Source organism: Ursus maritimus, unplaced genomic scaffold (assembly GCF_017311325.1).
Source record: "Ursus maritimus isolate PB19 unplaced genomic scaffold, ASM1731132v1 scaffold_11, whole genome shotgun sequence".
NCBI classification, from domain to species: Eukaryota; Metazoa; Chordata; class Mammalia; order Carnivora; family Ursidae; genus Ursus; species Ursus maritimus.
Genome location: NW_024423453.1, coordinates 31993410 through 32008824, shown reverse-complemented (window position 1 = coordinate 32008824; position 15415 = coordinate 31993410). Strand labels below are relative to the sequence as shown.

Below are 15415 nucleotides of genomic sequence, written 5' to 3'. Positions count from 1 at the left end.
CCCCCCCGATCTTGTGATTGGGTGTCACTGCAGGATGGCTGTTGACCTTATGGCAACACCGCTACGCTAGCAGGATGTCGCCGCCCAGGGGTAAGACATCGGGAGGAGTTGACAAATCAACACAGCTGGGCAGCTCTAAGAGCTCTAATTCTGGAGTGACTTGTGAAAATAATTGTACACATCTTGCATTCCAAACCAATACTGTAGTCCTTCCTGGCGAGGAAATATAATCTAGCACAGGGCTGTTTTGTGTTGTTTTATTCTGTTTAATTATTTACTCGCCTAGTCACACGTTTAGAGTAAATTTTAAAAGGTCTAGCAGGGAAAAAGAGTTATAAGTGTTGTTCAGTTTGGTAAACACATTCATCTATTCACACACACAAAAACGAAAAATGAAGGCAACCCAATGTCGCATGCTTATGTGACTATAAAGAACGGAGGACAGCAGGCCCCTGGGTGGCTCAATCGGTTAAGCGTCTGCCTTCAGCTCAGGTCATGATCCCAGGGTCCTGGAATGGAGCCCCACATCAGGTTCCCTGCTCAGAGGGGAGTCTGCTTCTCCCTCTGTCTCTTTTCCTACCCCTGTTTGTGATTTCTCTCTCTCAAATAAATAAATAAATAAGATATTTTTAAAAAAGAATGGAAGACAGCATTGCTGCCCTATACTCATTTAGCAAATATTTATTGAGTATTTACTATGCGCTAGGTATTTCTCTATGACCTTGGGATACACATCAATGAATGAAGAGGACAAACCACCTTGATTTGAGAGGGAAAGACAGACCATTTATAATATACATAAACTGGTTAATTTAATGTTTTATTAGAGAGAGATAAATGATAGAAGAGAAAGAAAATATAGAATAAGGCATGAAGGATGCAGTTGCGATCTGGAGTAGGTCGAGTTCAGTGAGAACAAAATCAGATCAAAGATGGACAGACAGCAAGGGAATGCGCCCCAAGGGTACCTGAGTAAAGAGCATTTGAAGCGGAGGGAAGAGCAGGAGCAAAGGCACAAAGGCAGCGGCAAGCCTGTGAGTCTGAGGTTCGGAAAAGAGGCCGAGGGAGCGAGCAAGAGAAAGTAGTGGGAGACGAGATCAGAAAGGTAGACGGGGAGGCTTGGGTCAGACTGGGTCCTTTAGGCCACTGGAAACATCTAAAATGAGAAATCACTGCAGCACTTCGTCGAAGCAGGTAACTGATACCGTCTGAACGACCTTGTTAAGAATCTGTCTCGGCTCCTGTGTTAAGGACAGGCTGGGCAGGGCGGGGCCAGGAGGGCAAGGCTGGAAGCAGGGGTCCTGTGACTACAGCCAAGCAGGTGACACACGGCGGTGCCGGCCATGTGGGGGATGGCAGTGGAGACGGGAACACGCGGTTGGAGTCTGGAAACACTGTTATGACAGAACCAACAGGATTTCCTGACAGACCGGATGTGGGGCATCTGAGAAAGAAATGCCCCCAAGTCTTTTGCCCTGAGCACCTGAGAAATGGCACGGCCATCAGCTGAAACAAGACAGGCTGTGGGCGGAACAGATACTTTGAAGGGAGGGGGCAGATCAGGAGTTTTGATCTGGGCGTGTGGAGTCTGAGACGTCTAGTACATATCCACATGGAAATGTCAAATAGGCAGATAGACGCAAGAATCTTGAGTTCAGGAAAGTGGTTTGAGCCTGAAATCCACATGGGATTCAGGACACTGGTTGAGATCACCCACAAAAAGGTGGAAAAAAGGACCAAACCTGAGCCAAGGTATTTCAATATTAACTAGTCAGAGAGACAAAAAAGGACCAGCAAAGAAAAACTCAAAGGAAAGACCAGTGAAAAGGGGAAAAATGAAGAGAGTGTGATGGTCTAGAAATCAATGAAAATTATATCCAGGAAAAGAAATGATGATCACGTCAAAGGTGCTGACAGGTGGAAGAAGACACAGATTGAGCCCTGAAGTGGGCTTAGTAACATGGGGGTGTGGGGTGACTCTCACAAGAGCATTTTCAAGGGAGAGATGGAGACAGAAGACTGCCCAAAATGGATTGAGGAAAAAAACGGGAGGAAAGAATTTAAAAATGTTCACGCAGGCAAGATTTTGCAGAATACTGCTCCAAAAGGGAGAAGGAGAGTGGTACTAGCAGGTGGGGGGGACAGCAGCATGTCTGGGTGCCGAGCAGGTCTGTACCTCTGAGGATGTTAGAGGGAGAAAGGACCATTGCCAGCTGATGTTCTTGAATAGGCAAGGGAGGAGAATGGCATTTCATGCACGACTGGGCTGGTGGCTGGGTCACCCACGGTCATGGGAGGAAGGCTGAGGGTCAGGGAAGATGCAGTGTCTGGGGGGTACAGAGCTGTGGTGGTGTATGTCCTCGACTGTTGCTTCTATTTTCTCAGTGAATTAGGACAAAAAGTCATCGACAAAGAGTGAGGACAGGGAGGGAGTGTTAGGGGGTTGAGGACAGAGGAAAATATATGAAATAGCCATTGAGGTAAGTCGGAGAAGGACAAATGTAAGTACAGTGTGAGAGCCATGCCCATCGGAAGGCCGGGGTCGTGAATGGTCAGAAAGGAAGATTCGTCGGCACGTGTGTGCTTTCTCCAGCCGCATGAAACTGCGAGGAAGAGGCAGGCCCGGCACAGGTGGAGAACCGTATTTAACTGGGGTTGTGTATGCCGGCACGCACAAGCGAGAGAGAGGCAAGGGACTTCGGAGTCTATGTAAGGGGGCACGATGGAGAGACGTCCAGGAAATCTGATTTTCTGTGTTTATTACAAAACTTCACGGAGGAAGTGTTCCTGGAATCATATCATAAAGAACGCATAGATGTTAGATGTTAAGAGAGAGACAACACTCTAGGTGGAGGAAAGAGCCCGAGCAAGGACATACGAAACAAGTGCAGTGTGCACTCAGATGAAAGTGTGTCATTGGCTAACGGTGTGAAAGCAGGGGTGGGTAGGAGTGGACAACACCGTCGTGGGTGTATGAAGCACGGACTGGCAAACAGTCTCTACAGGGCCCGAGAGTAAGAATTGGCAGCCTCCGTCTTGTGTTCTCAGCCACAGCTACTCAACCCTGAACAGTCGTAGACAACGCATCAGCGAATGCATTCGCAACAGACAGTTGGTGAATTTGACCCACGGGCTAGGACTCCTGGGGATCTCTTAATTAGTCCCAACTGGAATATAGTTGAGAAAGTGATACGTTTAAATGTCTCAAACTGTCCTATTAGTAAGGGTACTGGCATTTTTTTCAGTAATCGCTTTTAAGCTGTTTTCAATTGACAGTAATATTATGAAATTTTCAAATACAAAATTGCATTAAACACAATCTGTGTTCAGTATTAAAACAAAAAAACAAAAAACGAAAAACAACCAAACAAAAAACCCAATATGGACTATGTATGTTACCTCATACTATGTATGTATGTTACCATGGGTACTACTTTGATTTAAAAAAAATTAATTCACATAAGATCTGAAGTTGGTATTTAATTCTCTCATAAGGCCACACATGTTAACAGGGCCTATAAATCTCACAATTTATCAAAGCAACAAAAAAAATGATTAAGTAAGATGTTTCTTCTTTTGAAAATACTTTTATAAGGCTTACAAAGTACTTATTTTATATATATATATATATATATATATATTAATAAAACCAATGTTTAAGTTTGGGAGAACAGTAAAGACAAACTGCTTAATTATATTGAAATGCTCCTAAACAAATCATAACCATTTAAATGTCTATGCTACCAAGGGGGCGCCTGGGTGGCTCAGTCCGTTAAGAATCCAACTCTTGACTTCAGCTCCGGTCGTGATCTCAGGGTGGGGAGATCAAGCCCCACATTTGGCTCCATGCTGGGCATGGAGCCCGCGTAAGATTCTCTCTCTCTCTCCTCCTGCCTCTCTCTCTGCTCACGTGCACATCTATGCGCACCCCCTCTCTCTAAAATAAATAAATCTTTTTAAAAAATGTTTATACTACCAAAGACAAAGGCAGTGATAAAATTTGAACACTTAGTTATGATGACTGTTCAAAAAGCATTAATTAAATAGCTGGTATTATAAAAAATGAATATAGAAACACTTCAGGAAGTTTATCATCTAAGAAACTCAATGATGCATACATGTACCTGGAGGGCATATGTGCTCTGGCCACAGTTCCATGTAGTAATACGTGCATGTGCTTTTTTAAATCATTTGGTGCAAAGGTTCTTGAAAAATGTGCTGTGTAAGTGTTTTTGAAAAATGCTAGCTAGTATAATTCTCTAGGGCAGATACAATGGACAGCTAGCCCAGAATAGCACAGCTCTAATATTTCACCTACTGTCTAGGAATAGTTAATGAGATCTGTTCTTCTAGCCCACTTTCCAAAAGTACTGTACTCAGAACACTTAGGAAAGATGAAGAAAATTTCCCAAACCAGAGCACAAAAGGACAAAAAGTTGGAAATTATGAGATAGATCTAGAAATTCCAATATAGGATTGAAACGGAACTCCAGAAAGAGCAAAGAGAATGAAGAGGAGGAAATAATTACAAAGTGATTTTTAAGAATTCTATAGAGTTGGAAAAAGACACTAGCTTTCACATTGAAGGGGCATAAAAAGTACAGATGAAAAACATGGTATTTTTTAACTTAAATTCTCTAATTCCATGATAAAGTAAACCATGCTAATTCATGGAGTAAAACCAGGTTACTTAAAAACAAGAATCAGAATGAATCTGATCATGGTACTTAAAAGACAATAGAGGTAATGTTCAAAGTTTAAGGGAAAATTAATTTGAACCTAGAAAGATTTTAGTATTCAAGAAAGAGGGCAAAAAATAATTCTTTCATACCAGACTTTCAAAAATATAAGATCCACAGAATGTGAAATAATAGTATGAAAATGAATTTTGGAAAAGTAAAAATGTAAAAAAAATAGAAAAAGATGTGGGATATAAAAATATGAAGCATATAACAAATAACATTTATATTTGGGTCTAAATAAAGGCACTGTTCTTCTAAAGTACAAAGTATTTACCTGCTTCATTCATTGATTTATTTTGCAAAAACGTAAGACCTTGTGATTAGAAACCCTGTTTGTCTTGTCCATTACTGTACCTCCAACACATAAAGCATACTAGCTTAATATAATAACCACATATTCCATGTTTGTTGGACTTGGTTTTTCATTTGTTTGTCATTAGTGTTCTCCTTCTCGCAACCATCAACCTCTTAGCTACACTTGCTTCCCCATCCAGCAGGTGTCGCAGTGAGTCACTGTAAAACTACCCTAACTAGCACCCTAAGTTCTTTCTGCATTTTATCATTCGGCTACTTTAATTTTGCTAAATTCAAATTACAAGTTACAAAGTACTGCTGGAAAAAATTTGCCATTATAACTTCTTGAGACATAACTTCCAATGGACCTTCTTTACATCTTGCTAATAATTTCTTGCTCTCTGACATTCTCCACACTTTTAAAATCAGCTTATTGAGGTATAATTTCAGCATTAATAAAATATACCCATTTTAAGCATACGGCATGGGTATTTACACAACTCAAACTGGCAATGCTACATATCACTGCTTTTTTTTTTTAAGAACCAGCTGCTTTGCTTACCATGGACCATAGCCTTACTCATTTTTGTATTTAAATTTCTCAAAAATGTTCTAAAATCTTTAATAACTCCTTGTTTTCCTATTAGTTTTTCCTTTATTCAATTTATCACTAAATTGTTAGGTGCGTGAAGTTTTGTCATTATCTTATCTTTCCGTAGACTGTAACTTTACCCATGTGCATTATCCTTTGTATTGCTTAGTACTTGTCACTTGAAATCTGATTTTCCTGGAATTATCATTACTATACTCATATTTGCTTAGCATATCATTTTCTGTTCTTTCATTTTGACGCTTTCTGTACCATTTTATTTACATTTGTTATACATAGCCTATTTTAAAATTTGTCTGCCTTTCTGCCTCTCTACTTTTTAAACTCAATCTAAGTGTCTTTTCTTTTAGTAACCAGATAGTTTTTATCACATCTTTGCATGTGCACAGGGACTTGTTTGTATGTTTAGGCTTACCATGCCACTTTAGTTTGTATTTTTTACTGTGCTTCCTTTACCGAATTTTTTTCCTTTTCTGCCTCCACTGCCTTCTGTTAGATTGCTCAAGTTTTCTTAATTTTCTTTGCCTTATTTTCCTTTTTTTTTTTTCTGGTTTGGAAATTATAATAATGCTATATTTCGTTTTTTTTTTTCTGTAGTAAACTTTTATGTTGATTTTTTTGCAATCAATCATCATGAGCATGTTTCACATTTCAAGGCACCAGTGGTTTAAGAACTTCACTAAATGCCTGAAAGGCTTTCACAAGCCAATTAGAGCTCTCCAGCATACCACTGCCTATGGTAAATTTAAAAAACACAATGAATAATGTTTTATGTAGTATGTATTTATATTAAATAGATATAGATAGATGAAAACATTCTGCCCTACACAGCAGCACATAGAACAATCATAAAAGTTGTCTATGACCTAGATCTAAAATGTCTATGTGCCAGACCTAAAATAAGTCTCAAAAATTATAAAAATCTGAAATAATACCTGCCACGTTATGTGATCACAAATCAGTAATGTTGGATTACTGAAAAGAATCATATTGAGCTACAATAATGTTAAAAATTTTGGATTAAAATCATAATAAAAGGAGAAAAATTGTAAAATCTGCAGTAAAACGATACTTTTAAATACTAGTATAAAAGACAAAATTAATATGAAAATTACACTTCATTAAAAAAAACTGGGGGCACCAAAATCTGATATCAATACTGTGTAATGATATCCCCCAAAAGAAAAATCATATGGGAATCTCTTGTGAACACCGATATGCAGTCACAGCTATCCGGGTTCAAAGCCTGCTCTCTCACTATCTTAAAACATGTCTATACCTTAGTCATTTTTAAAGTCAGTAAAATGGAGATGAGCACAGAACATACCTCCTATGATTACTGTGAAGATTAAGTGCAATTTTACATGGAAAGCACTTTAGACCTTGCACAAGATGGGAACGATTCATAATACCATCTACTAATACTACCTTGGCAACTCATCAGGAACCTCTGAGAAAATATGGCGGCACCATTATTATCAGCCTCAAATTACAAATAGAGAAAGTAAAACTCAGAAGGTAAGTAATTTGCCCAACATCACACATGCTGACAAGGAACACATCTGAGTTCAGTCTTGGTTCCTTCATTCATGTACACATTTATCAAATATTTTCTGAGTCCCTACTATGTGTCAGTAACTCTTCTTCTAAGGACACAGCTCTGAAAAAAAAAAGGTGAAAATGAGTAATTCTGAAGTACCACGGACAGTGTCCTCAGTCACCACAGAGAAGAGCAAATACAGCATGTGTGAAATTTTGCGTAGGATGGCAAGAAAGACCTCACAAAAGGTGACATGATATTGAAGTAGAGCCCTAGAGTCTGCAAACAGTATCTGAGGAAATAGCTTTCCAGGCAGAGGCAACAAGAAATACAAAGACCAAAAAAAGAGAAAGAAATACAAAGACGCCTTGGAAGAAGCGTGCTCGAAGAGCAAGGAGGCTCATTCAGACAGATATCCAGGAGGTAAGGGGACAGGGTCAAGTAAGGGAGGGTGGCGGGGAAGTATGTCATCAGGTAAGGACTCGGGTTTAACTGGAAAACTTGTCTGAAGCATGTTGAGCACAGGGAAAATGGGAATTGGCTTAGACTTTAAAAGCCACACACTGGCTGCCATATTGAGGAAGACTGTGGGCACAGGGAGACAAGCCGGGGGGTTGCTACAGTAACCCAGGGTACTAGTAACAGAGATGGAGAGAGGTGTATATCCCGACAAACCGACGAACAGAGCGAAGGATGACTCTGAAGGTTTTGGCCTGAAATGGGAAGAGCAGGGTTGCCGTTGATTGAAACAGAAAGGAAGAGGTCTGAGAAAACAGTCAGGAGCTCGGTTTCGAAAAGATTAAGTTTCATGATTATTAAACATTCAATTTTGTCAAGATGTTGGGAGGAGAGTTGGATTTCAACACAGAGATCCCAGAAAGAATTATGGGAATATTGATAATATACTGAATAAGCAACAGATCAGTGAAGGCGAAGGGAACCAGAGGCCTATTGGGCTTCACTCTTCAGTCCTGTACAACATTTACTGGGTATCCCCTGTGTGCGCGGCACTAAGGGTTACAAAGGGGAATAACCATAGCCCCCGTTCTTCAGGAAATTATAGAAACACACGCACACTTTCATTAGAATATTATAAATACTAAGAGGTTGAGAGAAAACATCCTCGAGGATACGACTAAAATAGATTACCTGAGAGGATGAATAAAATTAGCCAATCCAGGGAAGGAGAAAAGGACCTTCCAGGCACAGGGAAGATGATGGGCAAAGGCAGAGGCACAGAACAATAGGAAGGGAAACTCCAGCATGCAACTTTCCCAGCACAAGTCAGAAAGAGAAAGGGAGTGGTAGTGGTAGCGTGAAGGATGACCGGGATGAGTCCTGGGGAGCCCTGTCTGACGGGAGAATGTGCTGTTCACTGTGTCCGTGAGGGCCGGGGCGTGATTAAATCTGCACTGGATACAGATCATCTTGACCAATGTGCGGAGGGTGTATGTGAGCAAAGCAAGACCGGAAAACAGGTCAGTTATTATTACAGTTGTCAACATAACGACCTAACCTGAGGAAGAAGCAATAGGAATTGAAAAGTAGCCACAATATTAGTTATCGTAGTAATACTGCCCAGCAAAATTGGCAGGGCTGGTTGGCCCTCTGGGAATGCTGGGTGAGGGAGGAGGAAGAGTCTAGGACGCGGAACCGGTTGTATGCTTTGATGTCAGGGTCGTGAGGTCACTAATTGAGATTGGACACAGGCAGGGCTCATGGGAGGGGAAGATGACTCACTCCGTGTTGCAAATGCTGACTTCGGAAGGCTGGTGGGATACCAAAGAAAATGTTCAGGCAGACCTGAACATTTTATGCAAATTAAAGCTTAAGAGATGGCAGGGCTGGAGACAGACTGCATTGGCTTAAAACCGTGAGTTCAGAGAAGATCAAGCTCGGAGAGCATGTAAAGAGAAAACTGCAGTGAGGAAAGAGAGAACAGCCATCCTTAACCTTTCTTCAGATAATGGCTTCAGTGAAAGGATTCTAATTGCTTCAGGTTATTGGTCACAGCTAACGTGATCACACAGCAAGCAATTACAGCGCTCTCATGCACTCTGACGGCGCATCTCCTTGAATGCAAGAAGCACATTTTTTCAATGTGAACGTTTCTGAAATAGGGTCGTGTCTTAGAAATGATCTCTATCCTCATCCTCAGAAAAGCTGTTATTAAAAAGATTGTGCTTCTTAAAAAATTGATGGTGTTTCACCGCGGGTTCTCTGGGAAGGAGGCTCTGACAGATTTATGGGCAGGACGTATATAGAGAAATGTCTTTAGGATCAGTATCTGTGAGGGAGGGGAAGAAAGAGCACTTGGGCAGAGGCCACTGCGCCTCACCAACTGGGCTTCGAGGAGCTCGAAAGCTGGGATGGCTCCCTGGAGTGGTACCAAGTTGGCAAAAGGCCTTAAAACACTCCCCTCCTCCCAAAACACTGGATGCAGGCTGCCTCTGGGTTGTGGGCATGACCTTGGACAAGGAGAGTTTCTCCCAGAGACAAATGTCCCGAGACTCTAGCGAGCAGCACTCCGGGCTGTGGTGGTAACCAAATCTTTCTTCATCCCTTACGGAGAATATGGCCGTAGCATGGCAGCCATTACAAATGACATTTATGAATGAAGGAAGTGCAGCATTTTTATGTCAATATCATTTTATCTTACTATGATCATGAAGTATTAAACATAAATTTTCTCTGGCACAACTTATTTTAAGATCTATTTTTAGTAAAAGTACAGGTCATATGAAATCCTACCCTATTTGGGATAAAGTAGATAAAGAGTTATTTCTGAAAATTAAAAAAAAAAATTATGTACGATCAAAAAAGACATTCACTACAAAATTCCTAGGGATTTACTGAAATTATTTGGCAATGAAAGAGTAAAATAATAATGGCAAGTGCTAAGTTACTGAGCGTTCAGAATGAGATCTTGGCAGATTTACCATAAAATCAGCAGAGCTCCAACACCTCTGTCTTGCATTGCCAATGATGGGGAAGCGACAGTCCTAGCCCTGTCTCGGGGGCACCGAGGGTGGGTGGCCCCAGCTTTTGGTCACCTTCTACCTTCTAGAGGTCATACTGGGTAAGCAAGCAGGGACTAACTGCTTGCTAGGCAGGCTGCCGACACTTCCTTCCATCTATTTGGACTCCAATGACAATCTAACTCCAGCAGACCTCATGAGGAATCGGACCTTATCAGTGACTTTAAGGATGTCAATACAACGCATCGGGCCACGATGTCCCAGGTTGTCAGCCACTTTACACTCCCTCCCTGCATCTCTCACAGCAAGACCTGCCCACAGGGTAGGGAGAGGGAGTCAAGAAGAAGCAGGAAGGACCTGCCAAGCTGTGGAGGCACTGGCCTGTCCAATATTGGGTCAAGTGAAACCCAAAAGCTGCATTTCTCTGACGCTTCCCTCTAAACAAGGACTGCCTGACGGGAATTTGTGGGGTAATCAGAAATACCATATTTCCAGTAATGCCTTATCAAGGTAAACAAATACTTCCTAAACCATCAATAAGAAACAAACCTCATCCTCATTGGGGCGCCTGGGTGGCTCAGTTGTTAAGCATCTGCCTTCAGCTCAGGGTGTGGTCCCAGCATTCTGGGATCGAGCCCCGCATCAGGCTCCTCCGCTGGGAGCCTGCTTCTTCCTCTCCCACTCCCCCTGCTTGTGTTCCCTCTCTCGCTGGCTGTCTCTCTGTCTGTTAAATAAATAAATAAAATCTTAAAAAAAAAAAAAAAGAAAGAAAGAAACAAACCCCAACCCACTTTGCTATAGGAAAAAATAAATTTTCTCTCTAGTTGCTCTATAAAAAAATATTAAAAATCGTGATCATCTAAAAGAGGACACCTGAGTCTACACAGACAAAGATTTGTAGGAAATAAAGTATATAAAGATGAGTTAGGAAATTTATTACAAAATTAACATTTTGTGATGTTTGTGGCATTTTTCAGTTCCTTTAGTATCTGTAATTTGCAATTGCTCTTCCCACTCTAAATAATACCCCCCAAATGTGCTAGCTGACTAATTCTGTGTTCATAATTTAGTACTCTTTCTCTCAAAGAGGGCCCGGACACTGTAAATGCTTGAGGCCTGACAAACCTGGATTCGTTCTTATTTACGATGTGCTAGACACTTCTTCCAAGCACTCGATTGGTTTAATCATGTAAATGTATGAGGCAGATACTTTCATTAGATGAGAAAGTTGAGGACAAAGACTTCAAGGAACTTGCCAACAGTGACTCGTGGGGGACAAGGCAGCGTCAAGATTTGAACACGTCCTGCTCCTGAGCTCATGTTCTTTCAACTCTACACTATACTGAAATAAGCAATTTATAGACTCTTTTGATGCACTTTGATATGCAGCCTTTCATTTATCATTCAACACTCACTGAGTCCCTTTTTTGGTTCAGGGAATGTGCTAGGTGCTGGATAATATCAGGCGGATACTATAAAGCTCCTAGCCCCCACAAACCATACGGACTAATAAGGAGACCCAAAAATACAATGGTAAGCATAATAAAATCAAAGGTATTAAAAAGTGCCACAAATAAATAAAGGAGAAATAATGAATTAAACATTCGCATCTGCCAAGTGAGACCGTGAGCAATGGCGTATAAACATAGGCTAAGTCTTCCTTTCATTCATGGAACATTGGATAGCTAATGTTACAATATCTTAAAATTTCAACTCAAGATAGTGGATATGTTTGGGATAACACATTTTTAAAGTTTCATTTCAGGATGAATTAACAGATGTTTTGAGTACCTATGATGTGACTGGCATTTTGATAGGTATTTGTTGATCACATTGAGAAAAAAATTTCATCAGAGATGCTAGAATCTACCCTCTTTTGTAACGAGGAAGCTGAGGGCAAAAGGATATGTCGCATATGTTCCAAGAGTCATCTCTTTCAGGAAGCCTTTCCCTAAATGACCACAGTCACACACCATTTTGCCTGTTTCTAAATTCCACTTAGGCTTCGGTCTGTAGCTCTTGTTCTTTGGTTGGGTACTTGTTTTATACATATTGAGGTCATGAGCTTTTTAACTCTTTTTTTTTTAATGATCAATGATACCTTTAACATGTAAAAGCTATGGACTCTTTCCTCAGAAAAATGCACATAAGCACATATCCAAAATTTTAAATAAAATCATCTTAAGATTAAACATTCAGCCCTCTAAAGGTCTCAGGCTCCCAGGTTAAGGATCTTTCTTCTAGATTGTTGGCTTCATGAAATGATTTTTTCTTATAGATGCCCACAATACATGCATAAATTACATTTATCTGTGTATTTCCTATAGTGCTTAACATTGCAATAAATATGGCAGAAGCTTAGTAAATGTCCACTGATTTGAGTTATCCAAGAATAAAGTTGCAACCAACTAAAGACAGAGAAACAGCCTCATCACTCTCTGCCTGGTCATGTCTTACACTATTTCATGATTTCTCTTAAAAACAAAAACGAGGCGGGCGAGGGGGAGAAATGCACCTGGGTGGCTCAGTTGGTTAAGTGGCTGCCTTTGGCTCAGGTCATGATTTCAGGCCCCATTGTCAGGCTCCCTGCTCAGCAGTTAGTTTGCTTTTCCCTCTGCCTCTGCCCCTCCCCCTAGCTCATGCTATCTCTCTCTCACTCTCTCTCTCAAATAAAAAAATAAAACCTTTAAAAAAAAAAAGGACACAATCATTACCATTGTGGGCTCAGTTTTACAGTGGAGGTAAAATAAGCATTCAAATACAAACTCAGTATAACCACTTGGATAGGACTATACATGCAATAAAAATTCACATTTAGGAAAGGACAGCACCTGTAACAGAAAATACTCAATAAATATCTGTAGGGTGATTGTGAATACATGAATAATAAAAGATGAATGTAGGCTGCTGCAAAAGGAGAAGGCTTCTGGATGGGGTGGCAAATGCGGTCGGTATTGAAGAGTGAGTTGTGGTGAGCACCAGGTGTCGTATGAAGTGCTGAATCACTATACTGTACACCTTAAACTAATATTACACTGTATGTTAACTAACCGAAATTTAAATAAAAACTTTTAAAAAAAAGTGAATAAAATTTGAATAGGAAGTAGGATATTCCAGCTAATATAGACCCAGCATAAATAATACCATCTGATTAGGAGAAAACCCAACAGCTTCCACTGAATAGAAAGTATTGGAGGGGGTCAGAGGAAACTGTAGGGAAGCAAAATGTGTCACCCCAAAATGTGTCTCTTTGGCACTGGATTATTTTAAGTTGATTATTTTTAAGAAACAGAAGGTTCCAGGGAAACACCTTTGGCCTTCCCTCCAACCACCTAAAAGAATTTAGAGGACCTGCCTTGGGAAGGAAGCTATCAGCATGGATAACAAGTCTGATATGAGCTCTGGTGGTAGACGGGGAGGAACCTAACAAAACCAGTGCTTCTGCAGGCACTTGTTATGATGAGCACTGGGTATGACACGAAGGGGAGGAATCACTGAATTCTACTCCTGAAACCATCATTACACTATATGTTAAACATCTAGAATCTAAATAAAAATGTGAAGAAAATAAATAAATAAATAAATAAATAATAAATAAATAAATAAATAAATAAATAAATAAATAAAGGGAGCCCCCACCTGTTCAGTACCCCCTCCCAAAACAAATATGTAGTCTTTTTCATCTTCCTGTGAATCGTCTTCCCTCCCTTTGAAGTCCCGGACCCCATCCCCTTCTCCTTAGCTCTGGATGGCCTCTAAGCCTCAACTGCCTGACTGCTTGTCGGCCTCAGCTTCTTAGGGAGCCCCCCTACATACAGAATTCAATTTAATTTTCTCCTGTTAATCTGTCTCGTGTCAATTTAATTCTTAGACCAGCCGCAAGAATCGTGAAGGGTAGAGGAAAGTTTTTCACCAATATAATACATCTGAGTAGTCAGGCTGGAGTAGGATTACATGTGACCTGTAAGTGAAGCTGAGGAATCTGATTTGATTTTCCAGATTCTTAGACAGTAATGTTACCTGACAGTTGTCCTTGACAGAAATTAATCATTAAATGCAAAACTGAAGAGAAAAAAGTCACATATCATGTTTTAACATCAGCCTGTATAAACAACTCAGACCATTCATTCATCTATTAATCAGACTATTGCCCTCATCTGATAAATAGTCCTTCTACTTGAATAACAAGTTTGTGATTCCTGGTAATTCGGCAGTCACCCTTTTTACGGGAAAGAAAAGACTTGATTTTTCAACAGTGAGAATTTGTAATTGATTTAATGCTGAGCCCATGTGTTAATTATTAGCTGGATAAGTACAGTGTTGGGTCATAATTAGTTCAGATCCTATATGAAATTTTCCAGTTCCTCAGCACATATGCCTAATAGGAGCTCACTTCTGGATTGTGGCCCTCTTTGTTACTGTTGCTTCCTTAAGTGTAGTTTTTTTTAATTTGCTTTCTCAAGCGTTCGTACTGTTTCTGTATTTTGACCTGGCTAGTAAAGCTCATCATTATTCAATCTCTCCACAACTCCACTCACAGTATGATTGAGGGATAGCCCCTGTAATACTCTACCTAGGAAGCTGGCATTCATGTTGTTCGTTCAAATGAAAGAATGAACAACTAGAGGTCATATCACCCGCCAAGGCACAGCCAGACCAGCCAAGGAACACAGAGGCCTAGACTCAAGGGATAGGAATGCTTACTCATCACTCAAAGTAACCTATAGGACAAGTAGTTAATCAGCACTAATGAAATCTCTGACATACAGACAAAGATATTTCTCAGATTCCAAGTCTCCTGAAACGAAACACACCTCCAAAGGACCAGATCGAGCGACATCAAAAGTGAATAAGTAGCCTCTGCTAACATGACCCTCAGGGCCTCTGATCAGCAGTGTCCACCTTCCTTGGGAGATTTTGCCCTGACGAACCCTCACTTGGGGACACCTGGGTGGCTCAGTCGGTTAAGCATCTGCCTTTGACTCCGGTCATGATACTGGGGTCCTGGGATCAAGTCCCGCATCGGGCTCCTTGCTCGGTGGGGCACCTGCTTCTCCCTCTGCCTGCTGCTGCCCCTGCTTGTGCTCCTGTTCTCTTCCTCTCTGACAAACAAATAAATAAAATCTTTTTTTTTTAAGATTTTATTTATTTATTGGACAAAGAGAGACACAGTGAGAGAGGGAACACCAGCAGGGGGAGTGGCAGAGGGAGAAGCAGGCTTCCAGCTGAGCAGGGAGCCCAATGCGGGGCT

At 40.8% G+C, this 15415-nt stretch overlaps 1 protein-coding gene across 3 annotated transcripts in view; it reads right to left on the bottom strand.

Annotated features, from left to right (window-relative positions):
* The window catches only part of IL15 (interleukin 15), a 75977-nt gene that overhangs the window by 16250 nt on the left and 44312 nt on the right, over nucleotides 1–15415 (bottom strand). The gene's annotated exons all lie outside the window — the stretch shown is intronic.